Consider the following 24,654-nt stretch of genomic DNA (forward strand, 5'->3'; position numbering starts at 1 on the left):
AAACACCACCACGATGATTACAAAAGTAATACCTGTTTGGGGACTTCCCTGGTGGTCTACTGGTTGGGGCTCTGAGCTTCCACTGCAGGGGGCCTGGGTTCCATCCCTGGTCGGGGAACTAGGATCCCTGCATGCCGCGCATTGTGGACAAAAAAAAGGGGAAAAAATGTAATACATGTTTGTAAACCCCTCATACAACACAGAGGTATAGAGTATGAAGTGACAGTCTTCATATAATCCTCCTCAATTTTAATAGATTCTTTTTATGTATACGTAATTTCTTAATCTAAGTGAGATTGTAATATATATATTTTTGTAGTCTGCTTCTTTGTCTTTGCTTAGAAGTTTGTAATGGACTTCTTTCCATGTTCATTTTGGATATTATGTACATATACACACATATATACGGAGAGAGGGAATACAAGAATGAGAAAATGATTATACTTTTTAATAGTTTCATAATATTCCATTATATGGATGGATCATAATTTTTTATCCATTCCATCATGATTAGCTGTTTTCAATTTTTGTTATTAATGATGCTGCAGTGAACATTCTTTTACCTCTATGAGTCTCATCTGTAAAATGGGAATAAGGATAGTATATATCACATAGGATTGTTGTGAGGATAAATAGGATAAGACTTGTAAAGTTCTTGGAGCAGTGTCTGACACATAGTAGGTACTCAATAAATGATAGTTATTATTGTGCAAACCTCTGTGTACTCTTTTCTAATTATGACCTTAGGATAAATTCATATAAGTGTAATTGCTGGGTCAAAGGATATGGACTTTAAAAAAAAACTTTTTCGTTGTAAAATACAGATACAGAAAACCATACAGAACAAATATGAAGTGTAATGAATTGTTATAAGGGGAACACCTTTGTAAACCCCAGCCAGATCAAGAAATAGAATTTGGCCAGCCACCCCAGAAGGTATCCATGTGTCCCTACCCAGTTACAACACTTTTCCTTCCCCTAAAATAACCACTATCCTAACTTTTACCCTAATCACTTCCTTGAGTTTCTTTTACGGTTTTGTCACCCAAGGCTACATCCCTAGACGCTATAGTTTAGACTTGATCATTTTATGTATCTCTTTTCAATGTTTTCTGTGAGCATTTTCAAATGCACAAACAGTTGAATGAATTATATAGTGGACACTCATAAACCCAGCACCTAGATTCTATAATTAGCATTTTCTGTGTTTGATTTATCACCTTTCTATCCATTTGTCCATTCCTTTATTATTCATCCAAACAATGGTGCATTTTCCTCTGTCCCTGATTCCTTCAAATTGGTAGATAGATCCAGCGGCTTGATTAGATTCAGGTTTGATCTCTTTGGCAAGATAAAGTAGTGATGTGTTCTTTCATCAGGAGGCACATGATATCACTAGAATGTGGCACATTTGTTACAATTGATGAATCTTCATTGATACACCATTATCACCCAACATCCATAGCTTACATTAGGGTTCACTCTTGGTATTGTACATTTTATGGGTTTGGAAAAATGTATAATGACATGTATTCATTGTTATAATATCATACAGAGTAGTTTCACTGCCCTAAAAATCTTCTGTACTCTGCCTATTCATCCCCCTCCACCTGATGTCTTTTGTTTCTCTCTTTTACTATAAGTGGATCCATTAATTCCTTAGAGGTTGCTGAGGCTGAAGAAACAGGAGCTGCGGAGTGAGCATTCATCAACCAGGAAACAAAACCCTTTCTCTTGCAGTGTCTATCCAGCGCCCTCTACTGACAAAGCTTCATTCAGTGTCAGGTTGCGAAGGAGAACTATTTAAAATATTGAAAGGGCCCAATAACTTTCACAGAGGTCAAAGAGCATGAATTTGGGGATGAGAGGCAATAAATCAATAACTGGCACACCTTACAAGCATGTACTGATCAATACTCTGATGAAAGAGACCGCTTGCCTATCTCCAGAAATCTCTGTGCGGCTCTCCTCTCTCTGGTAATCTGCCCCACAAAATCTAGCCCCCTAGGCCTCTCTGGACTTTGAACTTTGTCTTCTCAACTGGGAGAGATTGCAGGGCTCTGCTTGGGTACCCTTTCCCTGCACCACAACCTGGAAATCCTCTCTGGGAAGGAAGCGTGAGGCTTCCCTTTCTCTGGGTGATCACTCTTTTAATGTTCTTTGTTGTCCAAGGTCTGAAAACTGTCGTTTCATATATTTTACCCATTTGAAAGAGTTGTTTAAGGTGAAAGAGTAAATCTAGTCTCGTGTTATTCAATCATGTCTGGAGGAGGAAGTCCAGCTGTCTTGCTTTCTTTTTGCATACGTTTGCTTCGTGTAACTTTGCCTATCCTTTCATTTTTAACTTTTCAGAATCTCTTTTAGATGTGTCTCTTTTATACAACATTTTGTTGAGTTTTGCTTTGTGGTATCTTCTGAAAAATCTTTTCCTCTTAATAGGTGAGTCAAGCCCATTTACATGTATTGATATGACATTTGCTTTCAGTTCTGTTTTATTACATTTTTCTTTACTATTTTGATATTTCACATTTTATTGATTCTAAGACTTATGTTTCCCCATATTTTAACATTTTTGAAATCAAGATGTGTCTTCCAGTTGATGGCATGTTAAAGGTTAATTGACAGTGTTTCTTTTTAGCAGCACATAAAATAATGATTTAAAAAAATTTTTTTAATTAATTAATTAATTTATTTTTGACTACATTGGGTCTTCTTTGCTGTGTGCGGGCTTTCTCTAGTTGTGGTGAGCGGGGGCTACTCTTCGTTGCAGTGCGTGGGCTTCTCATTGTGGTGGCTTCTCTTGTTGCAGAGCATGGGCTCTAGGTGTGCGGGCTTCAGTAGTTGTGGCACGTGGGCTCAGTAGTTGTGGCTTGCGGGCTCTAGAGTGCAGGCTCAGTAGTTGTGGCACACGGGCTTAGTTGCTCTGTGGCATGTGGGATTTTCCCGGGCCAGGGCTGGAACCCGTGTCCCCTGCACTGGCAGGCAGATTCCTAACCACTGCGCCACCAGGGAAGTCCCTGTTTTGCTTTGTTTTTAATCCTGTTTGTAATTCCTTAAGTTTCCTGGATTGGTGCCTTTTATCAGTTCTGTAATTCTCAGCCATGGTGAGATATTTTCTTTCCTTTTCAGACTCCAATTAAAGCTATGTTAAATGTTATTTTCTCCTCCTTGTCTCTCTTTTGCTTTTTTAAAAAATAAATTTATTTTATTTATAAAATAAATTTATTTAATAAATAAAATTTTTAAATAAATTTATTTTATTTATTTATTTTTGGCTGTGTTGGGTTTTCCTTGCTGTGCGTGGGCTTTCTCTAGTTGCGTTGAGCGGGGGCTGCTCTTGTGGTGTGTGGGCTTCTCACTGCGGTGGCTTCTCTTGTTGTGGAGCACAGGCTCTAGGCCCACGGGCTTCAGTAGTTCTGGCTTGTGGGCTCTAGAGCGCAGCCTCAGTAGTTGTGGCACACAGGCTTAGTTGCTCCGTGGCATGTGGGGTCTTCCTGGACCGAGGCTCGAACCCGTGTCCCCTGCATTAGCAGGCAGATTCCTAACCACTGTGCCACCAGGAAAGCCCCTCCTCCATGTCTGTTAACTTCCTTTCTGTATTTTCCACTTTTTTCCTGTGCTATGTTCTTCTGGTCTATCTTCTAGTCTATAAATTCTCTTTTCACTTGTTACTTTTCTTAAGAGAAGAGAATTTCAGTAATCATCTTTTCATTTCTACAAGTTTTGTTCTTCAGATCTGCTAGGTCATTATTTTGTACTTGTCTATTTCATGCACATGCTTTCACACTTGTATTTGATGTCTTTAAAATATATTAAATTTGGTTAATTTTAAATTTGCTTGTGATCATTTCTGGATCTGAACTCTTTACAAGTTTGTTTCTGCTGATTCTTGCTCATAATTCTTTTTTTCCTTGTATGCTTCATTTTTTGACTACATACTTATTGTTCTCGAAGATTATTTGTGGAGTTTCTTTGAGTCCTAGGGTCAAAGTACTTTCCTCCAGAGAGGATTTTCCTTTACTTCCACAAGGAGTCTTTGGGAAATACCTGTCTGGGACCACCTTAAAGCAAATTCATAACTTGAACTTTCTGGGGCCACCTTGATGACGTGAATCCAGCCTGCAAATCTATATCAGGGCTGGTCTGTGGCCACAACATTTTAAGGACAGTTTTATTTCTCTCCCCCCGCCTCTGCCTTGTTCTGTTTAGCTTCAAGGCCATCTTCCCAATAGTCCATTGGGACTATAGGAGCAGGTTCACTTCTGGCTCACCTTTACCCTGAGGATGTTACTTTTGGAGGGGGTGAGTGGTCTCAGCGTCATGTGCAGAGGGTCTTATATTAGCCTTTTCACCTGGGAGGGCCTTCCCTGAGTTCCCGCCTCCTCATCCCATGAAGCTACCCAAGCCCAAGTTCAAGTTTGCCCAGCTCAGCAGGTGACCTCAGGGCAATAGCAGCATCTGTGCTCCCTTACCCAGCTGACCTCTCTGGCTTCCTACTTTCCCTTAGAATTTGGCATGGTAGTTCCTTACTTTCTTGTCACCTCATGTTGCTTTTTTTCTTTTTTAAATTTTAAAGACTTTACCTTTTTAGAGCAGGTTTAGGTTCACAGCAAAATTGAGAGGAAGGTACAGACATTTCCCATCTACCCCCTGCCCTACCCACGCATAGTCTCCCCCATTCTCAGCATCCTCCACCAAAATTGGACATTTGTTACAACTGATGAACCTACATTGGCCCATCACATCATAATCATCCAAAGTCCATACTTTACATTAGGGTTAACTCTTGGTGTTGTACATTCCATGCTCATGTTTCTTTTAAGGAGATATTTGTTATATTTATCATTTGTAGTTTTTAGCAGGAGATTTGGCCCAAATAAGATTGGCATTGGAAATCTAGTTAAAGTTTTAAAGCATAATTTTAATATCTAGTAGGAAGGAAACTAACATTTAATGACTTCCTTACTCTGTGCCAGGTGCTGTGTATAATTTCTCACTTAATCCTCAACAATTTTATGAATTAAGTGATGATAGCCCCATTTTACAGCTAAGAAAACTAAGGCCCAGAAAGACTCACATACAAAAGATGGTATGTGGCAAAATCTGAATTCTATCCCAATGTTTCTTGATCCAAATTTTGATCTCTTTGTACCATACCAAACTGCCTCATATTTTTTGAGCATCTACTGGATATTAGCTCTGAGAACATATTTGAGAAGTGCCTGGCACATGGTGGATGTTCACAAATATTTGTTGAATGAACGAATGATCCAGACAAAGTTCATAGCCTTGTGATCTACTGGGGACCACAATTTACTAGGGGATGTAAACATGTAAATACACTGAGTACAATTTGATGTGGTAAGTGGCAGAGATATGAGCTGAGTGCTATGAGAGCACAGAATAAAGAATTCTCTTTAGTAATTTTTCAGATTATAAGTAGAGGCTATGGCAGCAAATGAGTCTGGAGAGACAAGCGGGATTCAGATCCTGAAGGGCCTTGTTACCACTTTATCTGTCAGATTGAGTATGCGTGACGGTGGTTGAAATGCTTTTCATGGGCAGATTTAAGCCTCACAGCACTCTGTTATGATTTCTACAGTATAGGTTCGGAAACCAAGACACTGAGGGGTTAAGCAACTCGGCCAAGGTCACACAGGCTACCACATGCCATTCCTGAGCTTTCAACCTAGCCAGTTTGACTGTGGAGTCTTTAACCCCTATGCTGTGCTGCTTCTATTAGTACATATCACGCACATACCTCTGTACCAGTACATGCTCTACTAGCTGCATTTTATTTCTCTGTATGTTTATACCATCTTTCATTTAACTGTACTGATAGACATTTTTGGTTGTTTCTAGGTTTTTGCAATTATGGACAGTATTGTGGTGAGCAGTACTTACTTTCCATCCCAAGCTGATTCTGATACACCGCCTCAGGATCACTTGTACCATCTTCTTTATCATCACTGTACTAAATGATCTCTAAATTTTCTTCAGGGCTATCACTCTCAATTCTGAGATTTGCAGAGTCATAATTCTTAATCTAGGAGTCCTGCATGTTGTAGATTACTCAACATGGTAATTGACAAGGCTCATTTGTACTCATTCTCTGAAGATTGAAGGCCTGGGTGACATAATAGCTAATATTTAGGCTTTCTATGCCAAGCACTGCACTAAGTACTTTACATACATTATTCTGTTTAATCCTCTCAACAATCTTATGGACAATCCTATTATTGTCCCCAATTTTAAAAAGGGGAAACCGAGACTCAAAGAGGTTAAATGACTTGTCTGTGGTCATATAGCTAGTAAATGGCTGTCTGATTGCAAAGTTCATATTGTTAACCCTTGTCTTAGTTTGCTAGGACTGCTGTAACAAAGTACCACAAAATGGGTGTCTTAAAACAACAAAAATTTATTGTCTCAGAGTTTTGGAGACTAGAAGTCCGAAATGAAGGTGTCAGCAGCAGTGCTTGTTCCTTCTGAGGGCTCTGAGGGAGAATCTGTTCCATGCCTCTCTCCTAGGTTCTAGTGATGGCCAGCAGTCCTTGACTTGTGGCTGCATCCCTCCAGTCTCCTCCTCTGTCTTTACATGGCCTTCTGCCTGTGTGTTTCTCTCTCTACATGGCCTTTTCCTCTTTTTATGAAGACTCTGGTTATATCGGATTAGAGCCCACCCGAATGGCCTCATTCATCTTAACTTGATTTTGTCTTACAGAGACCCTATTTCCAAATAAGGTCACATTCACAGGTACAGTGGGTTAGGACTTAAGCCTGTCTTTTACGGGGGGACACAGTCCAACCCATCACAACTCTTATACAAAAACTGCCCCCCAAATCCTTATGGAAAAGTAGTCCCTCACTCTCCCTTAACCACTGGTTCTCAAAGTGTGTTCCAGGACCAGGAGCATCAGCACCACCTGGGAGCTCGTTAGACATACAGAATCTCAGGCTTCACCCTAGGCCCAGTGAGTCAGAATCTGCATTTTAACAAGATCCCTGGGCAATTTGTATAAACTTTCAAGTTTAAGAATTGACTAAGATAATTATCTTCAGATATAGTTGTGGCTACTAGGGAGTGAACTAATGAATACTTGGCTGGTAGAGAGAGTTTCACTCTGTATTTATCTGTTTGATGCTTCTGATTATAAATGTAGATATATCCTCATTATACAAAATTTGGTAAGTACAGAAAAATCTAAAGAAGTAGAGGAAAAATTATTGCCTATAATCTCACTACCCAGAGGCTCCACAGTTAACATTCTGAAACACATCTTCCTTCTCTTTTTTCTTGCTTCATTACTTTTACCATAAATAAAGCCCAAACTCTTTTTGTGGTACGCGGGCCTCTCACTGTTGTGGCCTCTCTGTTGCAGAACACAGGCTCTGGACGCGCAGGCTCAGCGGCCATGGCTCACGGGCCCAGCCGCTCTGCGGCACGTGGGATCCTCCCGGACCGGGGCACGAACCCCGTCCCCTGCATCGGCAGGTGGAATCTCAACCACTGCGCCACCAGGGAAGCCCAAGCCCAAACTCTTGATAGGCTTAAACTTTAAGTACTGATAACACTTTATTAGTTTATTTGTATTACTTCATAGTTTTGTGTGGTTAAAAATCCAGCGATGCATGCATTTGTGAATTTTACATTTGCAATATTATTCCTTTGTAACAACTATTTAAAACTGTAGAATTAACTAACATCTTAATTTTAGGCCAGATGCTCAGGGCTGCAGTTTTATCTTATAAAAACACATTTACACTTCAGTATGCTTAATTTATAGCTTGATTTTTTAGAAGTAATATATCCCATTTTCATTCCGTGATTAGATTTTATATTTTTTAGTTTGTAGGAAAAGTTCAAACTTCTTTCAAATTTCTTTATCTTTCTGCAGTCTGAATTCAACAAAAGTAATATTTTCTACCTCTTCAACCATGTCGATATTACCATTACATATCACGGGGAAAGTGAAACAAATTGGGGTATTGTAAGATTGGTTACTTCTAGACTTGATCCCAAAAGGTAATTATAGAATCTCTTTCTAATTAGTTCCATTAATTTAAAAATTAATTCAAAATGTAGAAAATCTCACCAGAACTTTTATTTTTAGGATACATGTGTGATATAACCTTAGACATAAAGTTTGAAAAATCAAATAGGCAGGGACTTTCCTAGTGGTGCAGTGGTTAAGAATCCACCTACCAATGCAGGGGACATGGGTTCCATCCCTGGTCCGGGAAGATCCCATATGCTGCGGAGCAACTAAGCCCATGCGCCACAACTACTGAGCCTGTGCTCTAGAGCCCACGAGCCACAACTACTGAGCCCACGTGCCACAACTACTGAAGCCTGCACGCTCTAGGGCCCACGTGCCACAACTACTGAGCCTGCATGCTGCAACTACTGAAGCCCGTGCACCTAGAGCCTGTGCTCCACAACGAGTGAAACCACCGCAGTGAGAAGCCCATGCTCCGCAACAAGAGTAGCCTCCCCTCGCCACAACTAAAGAAAGCCCACACGCAGCAATGAAGACCCAACGCAGCCAAAAATTAAAAAAAGAAAAATCAAATAGGCAATTTTATTCCATTTAACCTATAGTAAGCATCTGAATAACATGTAATGTGAGGAAGAACTGACAGATCTGGAAGAGAATTGACTTATTGAGGGTATCCTAACTCTTCTTTAGTTGCTGCCATATGACAAAGAGATTAGATTAAGATTTGTTTCTTCAGAGGACAATTCTAGTACCAGTGGAGTCTATTAGGCAGGTATCAGCTGGGTATAAGGAAGAATCTGCTAGCAATTAGAGCTCTCTAACATTTGAATAAGCAACCTCAAGAATTAGTGAGTAGTTAATCCCTACACATTTGTAGGAAGAGCCTAGATGACCCAGCTCTTTGAGATTTCATAATTAGGCACCCAGCATAGTGTCTGGTCCCTAGTAAGTGAGTGCTTAATGAATTGTAAAGGGCAATTCTGTATTGGGTAAGAGACTGGACAGGTGACCTTTAATGTTCCAACTTTAAGATTCTTTGAAACTGTAGGATAAGAATAGTACTCTTCAATGAAAAGAGATAGATGAGGAATATATCATACAGTGTATCAAATCATGATCCATATGGGCAAAATATTATAAAACCTGAAATATTAAGATGGGAGTGATCCTTTGAAACTTACGTGAAGTATATTAAAGGAGGTAAGTGTGGTATGGTTTTCTGAACACAGAACAAGGAATTTGGAAATTTGGTTTTTTGTCTCATCTCTGCTGGTTCCATTTTGGAAGTCAACCCTAAGTTCATCGAGATGAATCAGACTTCATTGTTTTTAAGCCTACTGGCCTATTTTACTTTAGCCAAGGTTGTTCCATCTGTCACAGCTGATGGCCAAAGGGAAAGAATAGTTAGAGAATGTACTGTGCCAAGCTTTTGACCATGGGTAGGTTAACTTCATCTCTCATAGGTTTAAATTTCCTCATCTGCAATAGGAGAGGGCTGAATTAGGAATCTTTAATATAGATACTGATGCATCAAACCCAATTTTATTTTATTTTTTTAAATATTTTTAATTTTTATTTGTTTATTATGAGTGATATTTAGCATCATTTTACATGTTTATAAACTATCTGTATCTGTTCCCAATTTTTATTGATGTGTATGTTTTTGGGCAAAGGCGTCCGTACATTTCATTAGATAAACAGACCCCAAAAGATGAAGAACACTGGTACTTTCCAACTCTGATTTATCTTAGTAAAAAGATATTCTTTTTAAATTAGTGGCTACATTAAAAATTTTTGAAGATTTATTTTATAAGGTGTTGCAGACAGGAAATAAAAGAAGGATTAAAAGGATCAGGACATATTTATGAATAATGGGGTAAATAGAGCTACTAAGAGAGGCCAGGGGATACTAACCATTGTCAAGAGCAACCGCCCATGCTTCTTTGTGTCTGTCACTTCCGATATCTGGGAACATAATTTTAGGTTGATGGACTGTGAGGTCTAACTCAGGATGGCTACTCATGTTGAAAGTCATTTGGGTAGAAAGGTAGTAAACATACAAAGTATGATACAGGAAGCTAATCTCATCAGCTATATGAAAATCACATTTAATGCTTATAATCACATCTCATATTCTCTGGCTCGGATAGAGTAAAAAAGCCAAGAAAATCACTTTCTAGAGCTGCATTTATTCTACACTGCCCATAGTAATAACTTGTGTATGCATGCAATAAAACTTTGATCTAATCACAGTAAAGCTCTTTTATTTGGGCCCCCTGAGAATGACTGTGTTAAAATTCATCTTTTTCAGAATTAGGCAATAGACGTGGTCATAGACGTGAGTTAGGTCATAGACGTGAGTTAGGTCATAGATGTGAGTTAGGCCTAATGGTTTTCTGGGTCTAGAGTCTTGTGTTTTCTTTCAGGTTCTGTACTTTGTTAATTTCCCTGATGGTTGCTGTAACTGATCATCTCTTTTTCCTTAAAACACCTGCTGCATTTGGCTTTTGGGTTACCACTTTTGTGGTTTTCTCCTGTTTTACTGGTTGCTCATCTGTCTTTTCATTTCTCCAACCTATTTTTTTTTCATTTTTGGCCTCACCACGCAGTTTGTGGGATTTTAGTTCCCCGACCAGGGACTGAACCTGGGCCCTTGGCAGTGAGGGCATGAAGTCCTAACCGCTGGACAACCAGGGAATTCCCTCATTTCTCCAACCGCTTAATGTTGGAGGGCCCCAGGACTCAGTCTTTGAGCTTTGCCTCTTCTTATTTATACTCACACCTTGGCGATCTTACCCTGTCTCATCGCATCAGATACCTCAATGACGCTTAGGTCTCTAGACTTGTATATCTGGCTGTTTACTTGACCCGTCCACTTGGATGTCTAGTAGGCATTTCCAACTTAACATGTTCCCCAAAGAACTTCTAATCTTCCCTCCAAATCTGCTTCTCCTGTTGTCTTCTGCATCTCAGTGAATGGCAACTACATCCTTCTAGTTGCTCGGACATCACCCTTGATTCCTCTTTATCATTCTTCACTTATACCCTATATCTAGTCCAACCCTTTGGCAGATCATGGACTCTAATTTTTTTTTTTTTTTGGCTGCATCGCACGGCTTGCAGGATCTTAGTTCACTGACCAGGGATCAAACCCGGGTCCACAGCAGTGAAATCCCTGTGTCTTAACCACTGGACAGCCAGTGAATTCCCCATGTGGCTCTATTTTAAAAATATTTTCAGAATCCACCACTTCCCATCACCTCCACCACAATCAGCTGGTCCAAGACAGGGTTATATCTCACATGGATTGTTGCAAAAACCTAGTTGGTCTCCTTGTCTTCTCACAGTCTGTTCTCAGTACAGCATTCAGAGCATTCCTTTTTAAATTTCAGCTCGTGTGAATCCTCTGCTCAGAGCCTTCCAGTGACTTCCCGTCTTAGAGTAAAAGTCAAAGTTCTGAAAATGGCCTGTAAGGCCTTATACAACTGATATATAAGGCCAGTGGTTTAAAATAGGGCTTCTACCTTGATTAGAGACCTTAACACAATTTTTGCTGCATAATCTCTCATATGAAATGCAGATCTTTCCTGTACTGGGTTCAGGACCCATACTTGAACGGTGAACCTTGATATGCATTATCATGCAGTAATTTAATTTTTCTCTTTAATGTTAAGTTTTGATCTGTAGCATTAACAATTATTATTTCTCTAATTCGTAGCTGTTTTAAATTGTATTTTGGCTTTAAGTAGAATGCATTCATCCTACAAACATGTATAATATAAGCGCACCTTATGTACCAGACAGTAGGGTTACAGGAATGAATAAAAAGAGGCACACACCAATAACCTTCGCAATCGTGAGCGACTGGTTTTATTGTGCATATACACGTACAGATAACAATCCCATAAGGATTACATATTATTCTTTAGACAGAAGCCAAGGGGTAAACTGTATGTTGAGTAAATAATTCAAAATGGAAGCATCATGGTTTCTCCTTTTGATTTTCTATTACCCTTTATTCCTCTTTTACTATTCGAGTGACAGAAGAGTCTCTATTTCTGACCAGGCATTTGCTAGATTCACCAGTCCTGTCTAGTTTCAAACTTCTCTAGTTTTTGTTTTCCATCTTCTGGTTTTAGTAATCATTCTCTTTTTCAAACACAAAAGGTTCACATAGATTATATACTCTACCTTTCATCATTAAGCATGGCATTTTACACACAGTAGGCCCTCAAATCTCTGGGTGCTTATAAATATGATTTCTGCATCATCTATTTGATTTTCTAACTCTATAGCTAAGGTTACAAGATAGTTTTCTGTTTTAGTATATAGAAGGGGGGATGCAATAAAAGATGAGAAATAAAGACATTTGCTAATAGAAGGATTTAAAAAAATCTATCCACAGGCAAAGAGAAGGTTCTTAAGTATTGTGTTTTGGGCAGTATAGTGAGTCTTATTTGTGTGTTAGGGACATTTAGAAACAAAAATCTTTTAAATCGTAAAGAGTTTTAAATGCAGAATATAGTGAAAGGCCTATTTTTTTTTCAGCCTTCTATTGTTAACGTGCCTGAAGAGCCATGAATCAGAAATTTACGATATCAGTTTGGTATAAAAATTCATTTCCCTTCCTTTTTTCCCTCTCTTTTATTAGCTATAAACATTCAGATGAAAACCACCTAACTTGTAATGGACCCCCTATGGAAATTCCTGGAGAATATACAGATAAGTTGAATGTAACCTACACTTATTCTGTGAAATTTGAAGTAAGTATTCCATGCCATCATCTTATTTTTTTCCCAAATCAAGTATATAAATATCATATATTTCATTAATATTAAAGCCTTAATTTCCATCAATTTAAAGTTGTGTAACACAGCTTAGGAGCCCAAGAAAGTAGGTAAGTTCTTTATGTTAAAACTATTCAAAAGACAATAATTACAGGAATTTCTGTATTCTATCTACTACATTTCAGGTACCTTGCCCAGTACTTTACTTTCTCATACTTCATACTGAGGTTTGAATGAGGTACATGGGTAACCAGAGGGGTGCAGTGAGACCATCAAGGAAGAATATCTTGTGGAAGAGACACAATCTATTGTAGTGAAAAGGGCTGACATATTGGACATTTGGACTGACCTACAGTTCAAATTGGGGCTTGGCCACTTACTAGCTGCATGAGCATAGGCAAGTCATGTGATCTCTGAGGCTCGATTTCTTCTCATGTCATTTCATCCTCATTTTCAGAATATATAAAGCCCTTAGCATGACACAGAGTAGGTCCTCAACATATAACATTCATTATTATTTGTACATCTGGAATTTTTCCTTTTATAAATAGCTATTTTTATAAAGATGGTATGTATTTTTGGTAAATAGATAGATAGGTAGGTAGACACATTGACTGTTAACATTCTGGTGAATAACGTATCAGCTCTTTGAAGCGTTTTCCAAAGAGTTTTCTGTAAACTAGTTCTTTCATATTTTATTTATTTTAGCTTGGTATTTTAAAAGGTGTTATGTGAAAAAAGGATCTATGATGAGGTTACTTTGGATAATGCTAGGTTAAACAACGTTAAAACAATGGCTTTATGAGTATTCAGTATGTTAAAAAGCATTGTTGGGCTTCCCTGGTGGCGCAGTGGTTGAGAGTCCGCCTGCCGATGCAGGGGACACGGGTTCGTGCCCTGGTCCGGGAAGATCCCACATGCCGTGGAGCAACTGGGCCCATGAGCCGTGGCCGCTGAGCCTGCGCATCCAGAGCCTGTGCTGTGCAACGAGAGAGGCCACAGCAGTGAGAGGCCCGCGTACTGCAAAAAAAAAAAAAAAAAAAAAGCATTGTGAATTTTCAAAAGATGATTATAATATGCAGCATTTCATAGACCATGGCAAGAACTCATGGGGATATAATTTGCTGTAGAATATATAAGGAAAACACTGCGTGTGGTGCTAAAAATTGTACATCTTTGTACAAATGGGATATTACATGTGCTATTTTCACTTAATGTGTATGTCATGGACATCTTTCCAGTTCAATAAATACAGAGTCACAGCCTTCTTTTTATTGACTACATAGTATATTTAACATACAGGCTGTAATTGACTTATTTAGTGCCATATTGATAAAAACAATCCAAATGTCTAATTTTTAATTATTATAAACAATGCTTTAATGAGCATCCTTACTTTTTTATTTGTCTGATTATCTCCTAGACTTAAATTCCTAGAAGTAGGATTATTTAGGTAACAGGGTGTGCACATTTTGATAATACCTTACCAAATTCTTTTGCAGAAAAGTTGCTAGGCCTGAAGATCTGCTGTTTCCTCACACACTCAGCAATACTAGGTTTTTGTCAGTTTTAAAAATCTTGCTTCAGAATTTTAATTCTGTGAGTATAACAAAGGGAGGTAGATTCATACTAGGCAAACGCCTAAGGATCCAATATATAAACCAGAACACCAATTTTGTAATTTATGTGAAGGAATATAAATGTCTAGTGGACCACACCATTCATGTCAGCTGGTTAGCCCATCTGCCTATAATAAAGATATATGAGAAAGCAAATATAAATAGAATAGAATAAATTGAAAGTTTCTTGGTGAGCATAGGACCCCAGAGCAAAAGTAAGAGAGTATTAAAAGATGATATTCAGGTGCACTAGTGCTATGCTTGCCCATGGACCAGATATCTGGTTCATATTCATGGGTCAGGTACTCTTAGCCTTGGACAGTATTAAAGGTGCTTCTCCAAAAGATGAACTTTGGGGCTTTCCTTTCATAGGGAAAACTTTTTATGACTATGTAGATATATGTATTTCTCTTTATAGTTTTTAAAGATTATGCATCATATTTTTGATTCAGCTTTCATTATACTTGATTTTATATAAGGCTTATTTCTTATGGCTTTAGATTTGCTTTCCTGAGACAAAACCCTAATCACCTTATTTGGGATTAGGTCTCAAATCTCTTTGAACACTTACAGATTGTGCTTGGTTTGTGTCATTTCTATAGATGGCCTGACAGCCATTATAACACGATTCTTCCTAATCTCATTCTGAAAGCAATTCCAGTTTGGGGATGCCTTGCTTTTGTCCCTATGTATCACCTATAAAATGTTATCTCCATTTTATAAATGAGGATCCTGAAGCCCAGTGAGCTGAAGTAATTTTCTCTGGATCGTAGCTAGCAGGAGGTGGAAGTGATATTCAAACTCAGGTCTGTTTGGCCCCAAACTCATAGTTTATCCACTATTCCATTCTGGCTTTCTATATTAAAGGTCTATTATATTTTCTGCCTACAGAGTTACTGTAAAGAAAATGAGAAACGTTTATGTTAGAAATGTGTGTGTGTGTACTTTGAATCATCCAGCTAGAGGTCAGGATTACTTGATCCTACATCCTGCAGTTTACCCAAAGTACAATTGGTGAAAACAGGCAATTTACTAGTCCAATAAGTATAGTCCAGTCTTCTAATCTCTGGATGAAACACAGAAGTGTAATCTGGGGAAAGGAATGAAATACACCCTGAAGAAATTAAAATAACCTTTCCCCAGTGACTGAGAATAGTATTCCAAGTCTAAGCTATTATCAGAAGTTGATTGAAGAGCTGAAACCCTTATACATTTTTATCACTTATCAGTTGGCTATTAAAATTTTAAGTATAGGATGGTAGCTAGATTTATGGTGGTGATCATTTTGAAATGTATAGAAATATTGAATCACTGTGTTGTGTAACAAGAACTAACATAGAGTTGTAGGTCAATTATACTTCAAAAACAAACAAATAAACAAACTCATAGAAAAAGAGATCGGATTTGTGGTGACCAGAGGCAGGGGATGGGGGGAGGGGGGAATCACATGACGGTGGTCAAAAGGTACTAGGGATGTAATGTACATCATGATAACTATAATTAACACTGTACGTTATATATGAAAGTTGTTGGGAGTAGACCCTAAGAGTTCTGATCACAAGGAAAACATATATATTTTTTTCTTTAATTTTGTATCTACAGTATATGAGATGATGGATGTTCACTAAACCTATTGTGGTCATCATTTCATGACGTATGTAAGTCAAATCCTTATGCTGTACACCTTAAACTTATACAGTGATGTATGTCAATTATATCTCAAATAAACTGGAAGAAAAAAATAACAAAATAACAAAATTTAAGTGTAGGAATGCTTACGTTTACAGTAAAAGCCAAGGGAAAGCACATCTAAATTGAAGTTTAGATTCATGCCAGGAGCCTGCATGATATGGTTTTAGTGGTCTGCCTGCGTGTCAGGAAGTAACTGTGGCAGTCAAAAGAGCTGAAGTGCAAGTTCAGATGCAGCTACACCAAATGGGGGTTTTGGGGAATTGCCTTATTTGAGGTTAGGTCTCAACTCCTTGTTCTTTAAGTTTCCATAATCCTGGGAGGTATTCCAGAAGAGGAATTTTTCCTTTCCCATTGAAACTCATTTAGGGTGCTTAGAAGGCTCCTGGCTTCCAGACGTGGTACGGTGGAAAGAACTAGACACACCCAAAGTTTGAATCCTGGTTTTGACATTTACTAGCTGTGTGAACTTTGGTAGGTTACACTGAGCCTATATTTCCTGATCTGTAAAATGGGGCTAAAATAGTTACCTCATGTGACTGCTGTCAGAGATAAGTGAGCTAACATATAAAATATTTAGCTAGCCCGTAGTAGACACACAGTGTTTCCTATCCCTTCTCTCAGATACAGGAGCACCTGATTTACTAATGTTTCATACAAGAGTAGCTCAAGTATGCAGAGTGCACTTACACAGTGAGAACGCACCAAGCCACAATATTCTTTTTTTTCCTCTTTAGTTAATTTCTTTTAACCACAATATTCTTTACCTGAACACCAGAAAGTTGCTGTTATAGTTGTGGGGAGGGCTCCAGGAAGAGTGGTGATGGATATCTCTGATGGTGCTGTTTCTTTATTTTCTGTCTTGGGTTTGGGTTGATTTTTTTTTTTTTTTTTTTTACCCAGTGATAATCGTACATGTCAACATTTCTCAAAGTGCGTTCCCAAGAATACTAGTCAAATAAGTTTGGAAAATGCTACTTTCTACCGTCTCCTTTCTTAGCTTCACAAAGCACATTAATGTTTAAAAGTCTCCTAATAAAGAAACCTTCGACTGAGTCTAACTCAGCATTTTATAATCGTCTTTGACTATGGAGTACCATTCTGGAGTACCATTTATATCCCACTGCAGATTCCACTTTGTGTACCCTAGGTGTACATAGTTGTTGTGTCTTATAGTAGCTTACAAAATCCTATTGAACTAGAAATTTTTATTTTTTTAAATTAGAAAATTTTTTATTGAAGTATAGTTGATTTACAATATCGTGTAAGTTTCAGGTGTACAGCACAGTGATTCAGTTATACATATATATATATATATATTCTTTTTTAGATTCTTTTCCCTTATAGGTTACTACATGATGGTGAGTATAGTTCCCTGTACTATATAGTAGGTCCTTGTCAGTTATCTATTAAAAAGAAAAAAAAAAGAACCTCCAGAAGGAACCATCCCTTGCCAACTCCTGGATTTTGGACTTCTAGCTTATAGAACTGTGAGAGAATAAACTTCTGTTGTATTAAGTAAAAAAAAAAAAAATTATAGTAGTTATTCATGTTCATTGTAGAAAATATAGCAAAATCACAAAATGTGAATAAAAGTCATTTAGAGGGCTTCCCTGGTGGCGCAGTGGTTGAGAGTCCGCCTGCCGATGCAGGGGACACGGGTTCGTGCCCCGATCCCGGAGGATCCCACATGCCGCGGAGCGGCTGGGCCCGCGAGCCATGGCCGCGGAGCCTGTGTGTCCGGAGCCTGTGCTCCGCAACGGGAGAGGCCACAGCAGTGAGAGGCCCGCGTACAGCAAAAAAAAAAAAAAAAAAAAAAAAAAAAAAGTCATTTAGAATACCACCACATGCTGAGAACTACCATGAAAATTTTTGTGTATGTAATTAAGAGTGATAACTCGAGGACTTCCGGGTAAGATGGCGGAAGAGTAAGACGCGGAGATCACCTTCCTCCCCACGGATACACCAGAAATACAGCTACACGTGGAACAACTCCTACAGAACACCTACTGAACGCTGGCAGAAGACCCCAGACCTCCCAAAAGGCAAGAAACTCCCCACATACCTGGGTAGGGCAAAGCGGAGAGATTCCCGCACAGAGGATCGGTGCCGAGCGGCACTCACCAGCCCGAGAGGCTTGTCTGCTCGCCCGCCAGGGTGGGGCGGCGCTGGAAGCTGAGGCTCGGGCTTCGGTCAGAGCGCAGGGAGAGGACTGGGGCTGGCGGCGAGAACTCAGCCTGAAGGGGGCTAATGTGCCACAGCTAGCCGGCAGGGAGTCCGGGAAAACTCTGGAGCTGCCGAAGAGGCAAGAGACTTTTTCTGCCCTCTTGGTTTCCTGGTGCGCGAGGAGAGGGGATTAAGAGCGCTACTTAAAGGGGCTCCACAGACGGGTGCGAGTCACGACTGAAAGCGCGGAGCCCGGTGACGGGCGCGGGATGCTGGGGCTGCTGCTGCCGCCGCCAAGAAGCCTGTGTGCGAGCGCAGGTCACTGTCCACACCGCCCTTCCGGGAGCCTGTGCAGCCCGCCACTGCCGGGGTCCCGGGATCCAGGGGCGGCTTCCCTGGGAGAACGCACGGCGCGCCTCGGGCTGGTGCAACGTCACGCCGAACTCTGCCGCTGCAGGCTCGTCCCGCACTCCGTGCCCCTCCCTCCCGCCCGGCCTGAGTGAGCCAGAGTCCCCGAAGAGGCTGCTCCTTTAACCCTGTCCTGTCTGAGCGAAGAACAGACGCCCTCCGGCGACCTACACGCAGAGGCGGGGTCAAATTCAAAGCTGAGACCCAGGAGCTGTGAGAACAAAGAAGAGAAAGGGAAACCTCTCCCAGCAGCCTCAGAAGCAGCGGATTAAAGCTCCACAATCAACTTGATGTACCCTGCATTTGTGGAATACATGAATAGACAACAAATCATCCCAAATTGAGGAACCAGGAGTCAGTGCTGTGCCTCTGAGGTGGGAGAGCCAACTTCAGGACACTGGTCCACAAGAGACCTCCCAGCTCCACATAATATCAAACGGCGAAAATCTTCCAGAGATCTCCATCTCAACACCAGCACCCAGCTTCACTCAACGACCAGCAAGCTACAGTGCTGGACACCCTATGCCAAACAACTAGCAAGACAGGAACACAACGCCACCCATTAGCAGAGAGGTGGCCTAAAATCATAAAAAGTCCGCAGATACCCCAAAACACACCACCAGACGTGGACCTGCCCACCAGAAAGACAAGATCCAGCCTCATCCACCAGAACACAGGCACTAGTACCCTCCACCAGGAAGCCTACACAACCCACTAAACCAACCTTAGCCACAGGGGAGAGACACCAAAAACAACGGGAACTACGAACCTGCAGCCTGCAAAAAGGAGACCCCAAACACAGTAACATAAGCAAAATGAGAAGACAGAAAAACACACAGCAGGAGAAGGAGCAAGATAAAAACCCACCAGACCTAACAAATGAAGAGGTAATAGGCAGTCTACCTGAAAAAGAATTCAGAATAATGATGGTAAAGATGATCCAAGATTCTATTTCCCAGATCCAAAATCTTGGAAATAGAATAGACAAAATGCAAGAAACAGTTAACAAGGACCTAGAAGAACTAAAGATGAATCAAGCATCGATTAAAAACACAATAAATGAAATAAAAAATACTCTAGATGGGATCAATAGCAGAATAACTGAGGCAGAAGAACGGATAAGTGAGGTGGAAGATAAAATAGTGGAAATAACTGCTGCAGAGCAAAATAAAGAAAAAAGAATGAAAAGAACAGAGGACAGTCTCAGAGACCTCTGGGACAACATTAAACGCACCAACATTCGAATTATAGGGGTTCCAGAAGAAGAAGAGAAAAAGAAAGGGACTGAGAAAATATTTGAAGAGATTATAGTTGAAAACTTCCCTAATATGGGAAAGGAAATAGTTAATCAAGTCCAGGAGGCACAGAGAGTCCCATACAGAATAAATCCAAGGAGAAATACGCCAAGACACATATTAATCAAACTGTCAAAAATTAAACACAAAGAAATCATATTAAAAGCAGCAAGGCAAAAACAACAAATAACACACAAGGGAATCCCCATCAGGATAACAGCTGATCTCTCAGCAGAAACTCTACAAGCCAGAAGGGAGTGGCAGGACATAATTAAAGTGATGAAGGAGAAAAACCTGCAACCAAGATTACTCTACCCAGCAAGGATCTCATTCAGATTTGATGGAGAAATTAAAACGTTTACAGACAAGCAAAAGCTGAGAGAGTTCAGCACCACCAAACCAGCTTTACAACAAATGCTAAAGGAACTTCTCTAGGCAAGAAACACAACAGAAGGAAAAGACCTACAATAACGAACCCAAAACAATTAAGAAAATGGGAATAGGAACATACATATCGATAATTACCTTAAATGTAAATGGACTAAATGCTCCCACCAAAAGACACAGATTGGCTGAATGGATACAAAAACAAGACCCAGATATATGCTGTCTACAAGAGACCCACTTCAGACCTAGAGACACATACAGAATGAAAGTAAGGGGATGGAAAAAGATATTCCATGCAAATGGAAACCAAAAGAAAGCTGGAGTAGCAATTCTCATATCAGACAAAATAGACTTTAAAATAAAGACTACTAGAAGAGACAAAGAAGGACACTACATAATGATCAAGGGATCGATCCAAGAAGAAGATATAACAATTGTAAATATTTATGCACCAAACATAGGAGCACCTCAATACATAAGGCAAATACTAACAGCCATAAAAGGAGAAATCGACAGTAACACAATCATAGTAGGGGACTTTAACACCCCACTTTCACCAATGGACAGATCTTCCAAAATGAAAATAAATAAGGAAACACAAGCTTTAAATGATACATTAAACAAGATGGACTTAATTGATATTTATAGGACATTCCATCCAAAAACAACAGAATACACATTTTTCTCAAGTGCTCATGGAACATTCTCCAGGATAGATCATATCTTGGGTCACAAATCAAGCCTTGGTAAATTTAAGAAAATTGAAATTGTATCAAGTATCTTTTCTGACCACAATGCTATGAGACTAGATATCAATTACAGGAAAAGAGCTGTAAAAAATACAAACACATGGAGGCTAAACAATACACTACTTAATAACGAAGTGATAACTGAAGAAATCAAAGAGGAAATTAAAAAATACCTAGAAACAAATGACAATGGAGACACGACGACCCAAAACATATGGGATGCAGCAAAAGCAGTTCTAAGAGGGAAGTTTATAGCAATACAATCCCACCTTAAGAAACAGGAAACATCTCGAATAAACAACCTAACCTTGCACCTAAAGCAATTAGAGAAAGAAGAACAAAAACATCCTAAAGTTAGCAGAAGGAAAGAAATCATAAAAATCAGATCAGAAATAAATGAAAAAGAAATGAAGGAAACTATAGCAAAGATCAATAAAACTAAAAGCTGGTTCTTTGAGAAGATAAACAAAATTGATAAACCATTAGCCAGACTCATCAAGAAAAGAAGGGAGAAGACTCAAATCAATAGAATTAGAAATGAAAAAGGAGAAGTAACAACTGACACTGCAGAAATACAAAAGATCATGAGAGATTACTATAAGCAACTCTATGCCCATAAAATGGACAACCTGGAAGAGATGGACAAATTCTTAGAAATGCACAACCTGCCAAGACTGACTCAGGAAGAAATAGAAAATATGAATAGACCAATCACAAGCACTGAAATTGAAACTGTGATTAAAAATCTTCCATCAAACAAAAGCCCAGGACCAGATGGCTTCACAGGCGAATTCTATCAAACATTTAGGGAAGAGCTAACACCCATCCTTCTCAAACTCTTCCAAACAATATCAGAGGAAGGAACACTCCCAAACTCATTCTACGAGGCCACCATCACCTTGATACCAAAACCAGGCAAGGATGTCACAAAGAAAGAAAACTACAGGCCAATATCACTGATGAACATAGATGCAAAACTCCTCAACAAAATACTAGCAAACAGAATCCAACAGCACATTAAAAGGATCATACACCATGATCAAGTGGGGTTTATTCCAGGCATGCAAGGATTCTTCAATATACGCAAATCAATCAATGTGATACACCATATTAACAAGTTGAAAGAGAAAAACCATATGATCATCTCAATAGATGCAGAGAAAGCTTTCGACAAAATTCAACACCCATTTATGATAAAAACCCTGCAGAAAGTAGGCATAGAGGGAACTTTCCTCAACATAATAAAGGCCATATATGACAAACCCACAGCCAACATTGTCCTCAATGGTGAAAAACTGAAACCATTTCCACTAAGATCAGGAACAAGACAAGGCTGCCCACTCTCACCACTCTTATTCAACCTAGTTTTGGAAGTTTTAGCCACAGCAATCAGAGAAGAAAAGGAAATAAAAGGAATCCAAATTGGAAAAGAAGAAGTAAAGCTGTCACTGTTTGCAGATGACATGATACTATACATAGAGAATCCTAAAGATGCTACCAAAAAACTACTAGAGCTAATCAATGAATTTGGTAAAGTAGCAGGATACAAAATTAATGTACAGAAATCTCTGGCATTCCTGTACACTAATGATGAAAAATCTGAAAATGACATCAAGAAAACACTCCCATTTACCATTGCAACAAAAAGAATAAAATATCTAGGAATAAACCTACCTAAGGAGACAAAAGACCTGTATGCAGAAAATTATAAGACACTGATGAAAGAAATTAAAGATGATACAAATAGATGGAGAGATATACCATGCTCCTGGATTGGAAGAATCAATATTGTGAAAATGACTCTACTACCCAAAGCAATCTACAGATTCAATGCAATCCCTATCAGACTACCACTGGCATTTTTCACAGAACTAGAACAAAAAATTTCAAAATTTGTTTGGAAAAACAAAAGACCCCGAATAGCCAAAGCAATCTTGAGAACGAAAAACGGAGCTGGAGGAATCAGGCTCCCTGACTTCAGACTATACTACAGAACTACAGTAATCAAGACAGTGTGGTACTGGCATAAAAACAGAAAGATAGATCAGTGGATCAGGATAGAAAGCCCAGAGATAAACCCACGCACATATGGCCAACTTATCTTTGATAAAGGAGGCAGGAGTGTACAGTGGAGAAAGGACAGCCTCTTCAATAAGTGGTGCTGGGAAAACTGGACAGGGACATGTAAAAGTTTGAGATTAGATCATTCCCTAACACCATACACAAAAATAAGCTCAAAATGGATTAAAGACTTAAATGTAAGGCCAGAAACTATCAAACTCTTAGAGGAAAACATAGGTAGAACACTCTATGACATAAATCACAGCAAGATCCTTTTGGACCCACCTCCTAGAGAAATGGAAATAAAAACAAAGATAAACAAATGGGACCTAATGAAACTTCAAAGCTTTTGCACAGCAAAGGAAACCATAAACAAGACCAAAAGACAACCCTCAGAATGGGAGAAAATATTTGCAAATGAAGCAACTGACAAAGGATTAATCTCCAAAATTTATAAGCAGCTCATGCAGCTCAATAGCAAAAAAACAAGCAACCCAATCCAAAAATGGGCAGAAGACTTAAATAGGCATTTCTCCAAAGAAGATATACAGTCTGCCAACAAACACGTGAAAGAATGCTCAACATCATTAATCATTAGAGAAATGCAAATCAAAACTACAATGAGATATCATCTCACACCAGTCAGAATGGCCATCATCAAGAAATCTAGAAACAATAAATGCTGGAGAGGGTGTGGAGAAAAGGGAACACTCTTGCACTGCTGGTGGGAATGTGAATTGGTACAGCCACTATGGAGAACAGTATGGAGGTTCCTTAAAAAACTACAAATAGAACTACCATATGACCCAGCAATCCCACTACTAGGCATATACCCTGAGAAAACCATAATTCCAAAAGAGACATGTAATGTACAGTTTTTTGTGAATTTAAATTTATTTCTTTCTATATTTTTAGGACCAATCTCATTTTTAATAAGGTAAAAAAAGGAAAAAAAAGTCTAGAGAAAAAAACTCCTGTTTTTGCCATGTGATGTTCCACAAGTGCAGCTGTAGAAAAGTGCTTGTCAGTTGAATAAAAACCACATTTGATAGAGATTCAAAAAAAAAAAAAAAAAGTGATAATTCGAAATCAGACAGCTGGGTGTGGGTTTTTTTCCTCTAGTTGCGGCGAGCGGGGGCTACTCTTTTTTGCAGTGTGCGGGCTTCTCACTGCGGTGGCTTGTCTTGTTGCAGAGCACAGGCTCTAGGCGCGCAGGCTTCAGTAGTTGTGGCACGTGGGCTCAGTCGTTGTGGCTTGCGGGCTCTAGAGTGCAGGCTCAGTAGTAGTGGTGCACGGGCTTAGTTGCTCTGCCGCACGTGGAATCTTCCCCGAGCAGAGCTCGAACCCATATCCCCTGCACTGGCAAGCGGATTCTTAACCACTGTGCCAACAGGGAAGCCCATATATAGTGCTTGTATAGCATTTTTTGATAAAGAAATATCTTACATTCTTCTTTCTTGAACTAAGTCTTTGAAATCTGGTGTGTGTTTTATATT

General features: G+C 39.3%; 1 pseudogene across 1 annotated transcript in view; it reads left to right on the top strand.

The window, feature by feature from the left end:
• LOC309796300 (transmembrane 9 superfamily member 2-like) overlaps window positions 1–24,654 on the top strand; it is a 99,031-nt pseudogene that overhangs the window by 18,313 nt on the left and 56,064 nt on the right. The window contains exons 6-7 of the transcript in view: window positions 7,896–8,023; window positions 12,649–12,760. The product of the transcript in view is annotated as a transmembrane 9 superfamily member 2-like (transcript). The remainder of the gene's footprint in view (window positions 1–7,895; window positions 8,024–12,648; window positions 12,761–24,654) is intronic.

This window comes from Mesoplodon mirus (genome assembly GCF_964341445.2).
Source record: "Mesoplodon mirus genome assembly, chromosome: X".
In the NCBI taxonomy this organism is placed as follows: domain Eukaryota; kingdom Metazoa; phylum Chordata; class Mammalia; order Artiodactyla; family Ziphiidae; genus Mesoplodon; species Mesoplodon mirus.